Source organism: Callithrix jacchus, chromosome 6 (assembly GCF_049354715.1).
Source record: "Callithrix jacchus isolate 240 chromosome 6, calJac240_pri, whole genome shotgun sequence".
NCBI classification, from domain to species: Eukaryota; Metazoa; Chordata; class Mammalia; order Primates; family Cebidae; genus Callithrix; species Callithrix jacchus.
Genome location: NC_133507.1, coordinates 53,227,775 through 53,234,892, shown reverse-complemented (window position 1 = coordinate 53,234,892; position 7,118 = coordinate 53,227,775). Strand labels below are relative to the sequence as shown.

The window sequence follows — 7,118 nt, the reverse complement described above, 5'->3', positions numbered from 1 at the left end:
GTAAATATTTTGGCAACTTTTATTTCATCAGATTTAAATCCTTAATGAACTTAGCTGTCACGGCTGCTGACAAATAGTTCCCTTTGCTTCCTGATTTGGAACTGCGAGCCGGCGAGAAGTTGTTAGTGGCTTGGATGGTGACCTTTGATTCAGCAAAGCTTTGCACTTATGAAAAATTACTGAGAGCGGCCGAGTGTGTGTGTGTGTGTGTGTGTGTGTGTGTGTGTGAGTGTGCGTGCGTCCGCGCGCGCGCGTGTGTGTATGAGAGAAGGAGAAACAGAGACAGAGACAGGGAGAGGTGTTTGTGCGAGACGCTAGGGTGCTAGGGGGTGGCGGGTGAGGGGTGAGGTGCGCGCGGGCTGCTGCAAGACAACAGGAGTTGTAAAAAAAAAAAAAAAAAAAAAAAAAAAACGGCCTGGCTGGGGACGCGCCTGGCGCACGCGGGCTGAGGTTGCCCGGTCGCCTGTGTCTACCGGGAACAATGGTCGCTGTCACGGCATCTGCCGCCTATTCTTAAACCGGTGAGAAAAGGCCCTGGCCCTCTTTTCAAGCGAGGGTCGTAAATTTTTCTTTGCGTCATAATAGAAGGCTATAAAATCGAGTTGAAATTTTACCCCAGGCAGGTTTTAACCAACAGATAATGATTTCCGAGTTGTTTCTCCCCTGCTCCGCTCTCTCCACCCAAGTTCTGCTGCCTCTGTCACCCCAGCAAGTTTCCCCTTCTTTCCCCTTTATTTTTGTGTATTTTTAATTTCTATTTTGGAAGAGCTAAAATAAACGCTAGAAGTCCCTGCAGCCCGAGTGGGAGACCCCGGGGCGACGGGAAGCCTGGGGAAAGGAGGATGGGGAGCGGCCAGGGCGGGCTACAGAAGGCTGTCTCTCTGCTCGCTCTCGTTTCTGCCTTTTTTCACCGGCACTCCAGGAAAATTCGGTGTCCTAAGAGCCACTCGGCTCCGTCCCACCCTATCCCCAGCTTGCCAGGGACCTGGACTGTGGCAGCAGCGGGCATTCTTTTCTTCCAGCTCACAGCTCCGACTCCGGTGCCTCTTCAGCCGCCTCCTTCCCTCTTGTTTCTGTGAGATGCCTCCATTGGCTTTCAGAATGATTTCAGCTAGCCGTGGCTGGCTGCGCATGGTGGTTGTTTTGGGATTGTGTGTGTGTGTGTGTGTGTGTGTGTGTTTTCATTTCTTTTTTGGTGTATGTATATTTCCCCGTTAGGACAGAACAAAGTTTCCTCCGTTATGAATTATACATTCAAACAATAACACATTAATTCAATTATTCAAAGATGACAAATGTTTATGTGCTTTGCGAGTGACTCGGGCGCAGATTCCGGGCGCTTTCACTGAGCTGCTTGCATTTTTCTCAATGAGAATCGTCTCTCCTCCCACCCCCACCCTCTCCAACCCACCTAGATACCCTCTTGTAGGCCCAGAGAGAAACCCACAAAAACTTCCCCAGCCCTGCTGGCAGCCCGGCAGCCAACAGCCTCCCAAGGCCGGCTTGGCGGGCACCGGCCCGGGCTATTTTATCAGTGTGACAATTGCCCGGGTTGGTGTGATAAATCATCGTAAGTAATTCCTGAAAGGGTGCGAGACTGTTGGGGGCCGGGCGAGGACTGTAAATCTTTCCGGTTTATTGCTCTATGAACATATGCTCCGATTGAAGAAGGCTTAGATCCTTTCCTGGAGACAAATTCCCGCAAAGCAGCCCCCCTCTTTGGCTGGGGATTAACACTTGCTGCGGGGCCACCGGCTCGGCCTCTGGCAGGAGGCTAGGGGGCGGAGTCCTCCGGGTGGGGGGTGGGCTGGGGGCACCCAGGATCCGGCTTCGAGAGACGCCCCGAGTGGGCTTCTGGCCAGGTCCCGCCAGGTGAACAAAAGGAGGGGCTCGTGGAAGGATCTGGGGGCTCGGGCCTCCAGGACATTCCTGAGCCTCTGTAGTGGGGATGCGATGGACCTTACCCACTCCTCCCGTGCTTGTCTATGGCTGCTGGGCGCTTTCGCCGGTCTCAGAACCTGCAATCAGCAATAGAGCATTTCACTGTGCCTGATGCCGCTGAAAAGCAGAGTCGGCAACGAAACCAAGACTTCAGGGATAGGATGGAGAGTTTCCAGTGGTGCGGGATTCCCGAGTGCGGGCCCGGCTTGGGGAGGGCCTTGGGCGCTCATTACAGGCCAGGAGGTCGACTGCTGTCCCTGGCACGCTTAATTATTTTTCCCACACTGCAGAATTGTTCCCACCAGCCACTCGGAGAGTGGTGGGAATCTGTCTTGATTGAGTATTTCTAAAATAGAAGTTTCATCGTCTCCCAGGTTAGCCCAGCCAGGACTCATTCCGCAGTCTTCCATGCCTTCCTGGAGGCGCCGCAGGAAGCGGGAAGTCGCGGCTTCGCAGTCGCTGGGCCTATGGGATCTGTGGGCCCTGTCCAGATCTGGAGTCACATAGATCTCGGCGGGCAGTGGCTCAGCGCCTAGTCGGCTCCATGCCTCGAAGGACAAGATTGGGGTGCTCAGGGGTCAGAGAGGGGAGGTCGTTCTGGGTCCGGGCCGCCTGCCGCGCGCCTTCTCTATCTCAGAAGTGGCGCCGACTCGGCTGCCGCAGACCGAGTCCGCAGAACAAGCCACGGACTGGTGGTAGTGGCAGGATTTTCTGAGGTGACCGCCAGGGCCGAGAGCCGCGGCTTCCACCTGAGGGTCAGAGCGGGTGTTGTGCCACCACATAACCACCTCGCCCTGGGAGGAGGAGAGCTGGGCGTCGGCCTAGGCGGCGGGGAGGCCGCCTTGCGAGGGTCCGTACGGATGCGGAGTACTCTGCGAGGCCAGGGAGCTAGGGGTACCCTGAGCCTCTGCTGCTCCACAGCTGTCTCCAGAGACGCCTCTAAGAGAAGCAGCCTCTAAAATTTCCAACTCCCGGACCAGTCTGGCGGAAGGCCCAGCCAGGGTCAGAGGTCGTTGTGGGGAGAGACTCTCAACGCCCCCAACCCACTGCGGGCGTCCAGGCCTAGACTAAGTCGGCCAGGAGCAGCTAGAAGGAGTTCTTTCCTTCAGCCCCACGCCCATCCGCGTCTGCCCCAGGGAAGGGGCCCAGGTCCTAAGCCTCCTGTGCCTCCCTTACAGCCCCCAGGCCTGGCTGCGCTCCGGGGCTGGGTGGCGTGAAAGTTTCAGCCTCAATCAGTACAATCTTCCCTCGGGGTCACGTGAACAAATATGCTTGCATTTGAAGGCAGCGTCCGTATTTCCTGACTTTGAGGGGGTTTCCGGGGCTCTCTCCAAATCCAGAAAGGACCACGTTCCGCAAGCAAAACAAACCCCAAGCTCTGGGGGTCCTGGGAGGGCTGGACAGAAACCCAGGAGTGGGTGGGGGCGCGGGTGGCCGCCGCTCTGGGCCCTGGAGCGGACGAGCGGGCGGGCGGGCGGGTGGACCGATGGGCGCGCAGCGCAGGCGAAGCCATCTCAGGGACTAAGAACTCGTTCCTCCTGCGTTTATTGGTAGTTGAACCTCAGCCTGGTTCCGTTCTACCGGGAATTCCGTGTGCTCGAGTATATGGCCGCGTCTGCAAGCGCGCAAGACCAGGGTTGGGACAGTGTTGTCTGCAGACAAAGGGGGAAAGCTAGCTCTGCCCCCCACTGGCGCCCACTCTGAGGCCGAGGACACCAGGTTTATGATAAATTGGGATCCAGGTAAGCAATTGCATGACAAAATGGAAATCTTTGGGCACGGGGCTGCTTGCTGCCCTGAGCGGGATACTAAATATGATTTATTTTGTGTAATCTGTGATCTTGATTATTGCCAATTGGTGAAGCAGCCCGCGTAGACCTAGATACACTGCTACATATACATCGAGGACGGTGATTAATCGTAACAAGGCGCGCTTTGTGGGGACTTTCCCCGCCTACCAAAGGGTTAGGAGGACACTACCTTTCCAGGCTTGGAGGGTGGCCGGCAGCATTAGGGGTGGTAGCAGCAGTTTAAGGAGGGGACCTGGTGAGGTGACTGAGGGCTGGAGGAAATATTTGGGGGCTAAATGTGCAGTTAGGAGAAGGGACTGAAAAAGAAATTTAAAAAAAACTTTTTTACACGGTCACTGCCAAAGTAAGATGGAGCGTCATATTAATTGTGTGTCTTCGGCTGCTGGGCTGGGTGCAGTCGGGTTGATTTATATGAATTTAAAATAAACTCGGTGGCCAGCCAGCTCCCTGCATTGTTCGGGTAGCAGCTCCACACTCAGGCTTTACCTCTTGCTGCTGTCTTAATTTTTTTTCTTCGGAGATTAAAATGCTACTGTGCTCCCCCTCCCACATTTGAGAGAACCCCCAAACTACCCAGAAGAGTTTGGGAGGTTCCTCCACACTTCCTTTTATCAATCTAAGCTTTTGATTGCCATAGTGGCAGAGAAAAGGTTTAGAGTTTCTGGGTCCTTCTCCCCAAGGAACCCTGAATGAACGCTAAATTATATAGTGGCTCCCGAATCCCATCTCTCCTTTTGTTTACTTGCTCCCTGTGACTCCTGGCTGGGAGAGGAGAAGACAACCCATCCTGGGTCGTTCCGGGCCAGGAATGGAGTGAGCAGCTCCATGAGCTCCAGTGAGTGGTTCCATGCTCATGGGAATGCCACTGGGCCAGACCCAACTGGACCCCTATGGGGAAGGAACCTCAAAAGCAAGGAGGACTCTCTTAGCTTAGGTTGGGACAGGCCCTAGCGGAAGAGGAACCGACTTCCAGGCGCTTCGCCATCAAAGGAGAGCAGTAAAGTTGTTTTGTCAATTGCCTGCGCTTGGCTCCATCAGAACTTAAAGTCGCTGGACATTTTTCTTTGCTAGCTGCCTTGAAGCTGCGCGCCTGCCAGATTAGTCAGCTGAATCCAATTACCGCGAGCAGCATTTCATTTGGCCCCATGGAGCACTCACTTATAACTTCCCCCGAAAATTTCAATAATCCCCACCAAGGCTCCATGCTGGCCCTATCCTAAAGAGTTTTCCTGGGGTTCTGCTGAGGGATGAGGTGTAAGATTGGGGCCGCTTGGACTCAGCTCTTCCCTGACAGCTCGCCGATGCGGCTCGCTCCTGCTCTCCCCGTTTTGGGCTCCAAAAAGGGCACCAGTACTGGTGGCCCACAGCCGGCCCGGTTAAGGCTGAGATTCTGGGCAAGCAAGGAGACAAAGTTGGGCCCGCGTGGGATGGTGGGTGGGCAGGGTGGGGAGCGTGGGAGAAGGTGCTGAAGGATTTTCTAGTGGCCCAGCTTTAGTCAACTTGGGGTCCTCTTTCCTTTCTCCTTCCCAAGCCTCCTATGCCAACAAACAGCTCACCACGCACCGCGCACCCCGGACACCCAGGGGCAAACTTACCCTGTTCCTCCGTGGCTAGAAAAACAAAATCTAGCTAGAGGCATAAGGGGATGGCGGCACCAGGTAACCTCCCAACTTAGCTCTTTTTTTGAGGGGATGCTCCCACTTCTAAAGAACTCTTTTTTAAAAAAATAAATAAATAAAAATAATCAAGCGCGAAAGTTGACGTCCGCCCACGTGAATGTATTATATAAAGCAGCTTTCAGGACCAGCTGGCTTGAGAGCCCTGGTACCTCGGGCCTCCTCCGCACCACCCTCAGGGCCCGGCCCAGCCAAAAGGGCTTGGGGGAGAGGGGCGGTCGAGTGGCGTGTCCCCTGGGTCGGGCTGGCTGGGAAGCTGAAGCCACTGCGCGAAGTTAGGAGCCCTACCGGGCTGGGATCTCTTCGAGGCGCTTCTGTTGGGTGTTCATTAAGGGGTGAGTTATTGCGGTGCAAGCCAAAGGTCACTTCAAAGGCTTATGGCTGCGCGCTCTAGTCTTTAGAAGCTCCGGGAACGCTTTGTGTGAGGCTTTCCCGGGTGTAGTTTAGTGTTTGCAAACTACTGAGTCGACAAATTGCACAGGGCAGATGCAAGAGCGGGACTCTGTCTCTCTTCTTTCACCTGATGGGGGTGGACACCCGCTGAGTGGTGACAGTGGTGGGGGAGCTTGGTCTGTGGCTTTGGGTGTGGATGGAAAAGATGTTTGTTTCTTAGGCGATTTGCAGTCTGATCCTGACCCAGAAGTGGGCAGCCCAGGGCCAACAGTGTGGTGGATACTTACCGGAATAAATAAACTCAGGGAAAGCATCAGATATTTAATGTACAAACCAGGAACTAGCTAGTGCCCAGCACGCTCTTCACTGAGGCTCTGTAGAGCAGCCCCTGACCAAGATCCACCCACGCCTATTTACCGTCCTTTCCTCATGCCCTAGTCTGCAGCCTCCCCTACCAAACCCCCACCTTTATTCTCTATTCTGCCCCTAAGAGGGTGTTTGGTCTCCAGGATTGGGACCTGGAGGAGCATTTAGAGTTTGGTGGGGACAGAAGGAGAGCAGATTAGCTTCCCTGAATCTCTGACCCACTTGGCTCACCCCCTGGCTGGAGGGTCTGGCTGCTTTCCTCAGGTCCGGGCTCTTCCCTCCCCCACCCAGCCATGGATTTTGTCATTAAAGTGGCCCTCGATCCCTAGGAGCCAACTGACTCTGCTTTCTGCTGGGGAGAAGGCGTCTGGATGGCCACGGTACCTTATACAATAGTAATATTGACTGTGACACCCTTAAAGTGGGAAAAGCCCTTCAATATGTAAGTGCTTGTAAGCAGAGCCGGCTGCTACTGAGAGTTTTCCATTTTGTTCCAGATCCGCCTCCACAGATATCAAAAGAAACCTGAAGAGCCTACAAAAAAGAGTTAAAGACAAAATTCAAGAAAACACACACATACATAATTGTGGTGAGTGGGCATCATTTAAAAAATTTTCCACTACATTTCCATCTGTCCTGCAACTCAAGGTAGCCATCTCAAAATTCATACATCAAGACGTAGAACAAAGGGCAGCTTTGAAGTGGGTCACTTCAGTAGAAACTGCCGCCCGTTACATGAAAACCGATTACTGGCTTTCAAATTTATGGCGCTTTAATGGGGCGAGCCCAATGCCTTAAATACAGGGTGCATTACAGTATTAAGTTATCTGGGCTAAATAAGAGTGATTTAGAAGGTGTATCCAGGCTTCTTATAGAGCAAAAGAGGCTCAAGCTTAGAGATCGGGAGAACTTGGGCAGAACGTAAAGTCCC

General features: G+C 53.8%; 1 protein-coding gene across 3 annotated transcripts in view; it reads left to right on the top strand.

Moving 5' to 3' along the window:
* The window catches only part of HOXD3 (homeobox D3), a 37,254-nt gene that overhangs the window by 20,003 nt on the left and 10,133 nt on the right, over nucleotides 1-7,118 (top strand). For 2 of the 3 annotated variants that reach the window (XM_078329104.1, XM_078329105.1), the window contains exon 5: nucleotides 6,685-6,776. The gene's annotated coding sequence lies outside the window, so the exon portion shown is untranslated. Of the gene's footprint in view, nucleotides 1-3,490; nucleotides 3,684-6,684; nucleotides 6,777-7,118 lie in introns of those variants that run through there. The other variant, XM_035304465.3, reaches the window with a different exon arrangement.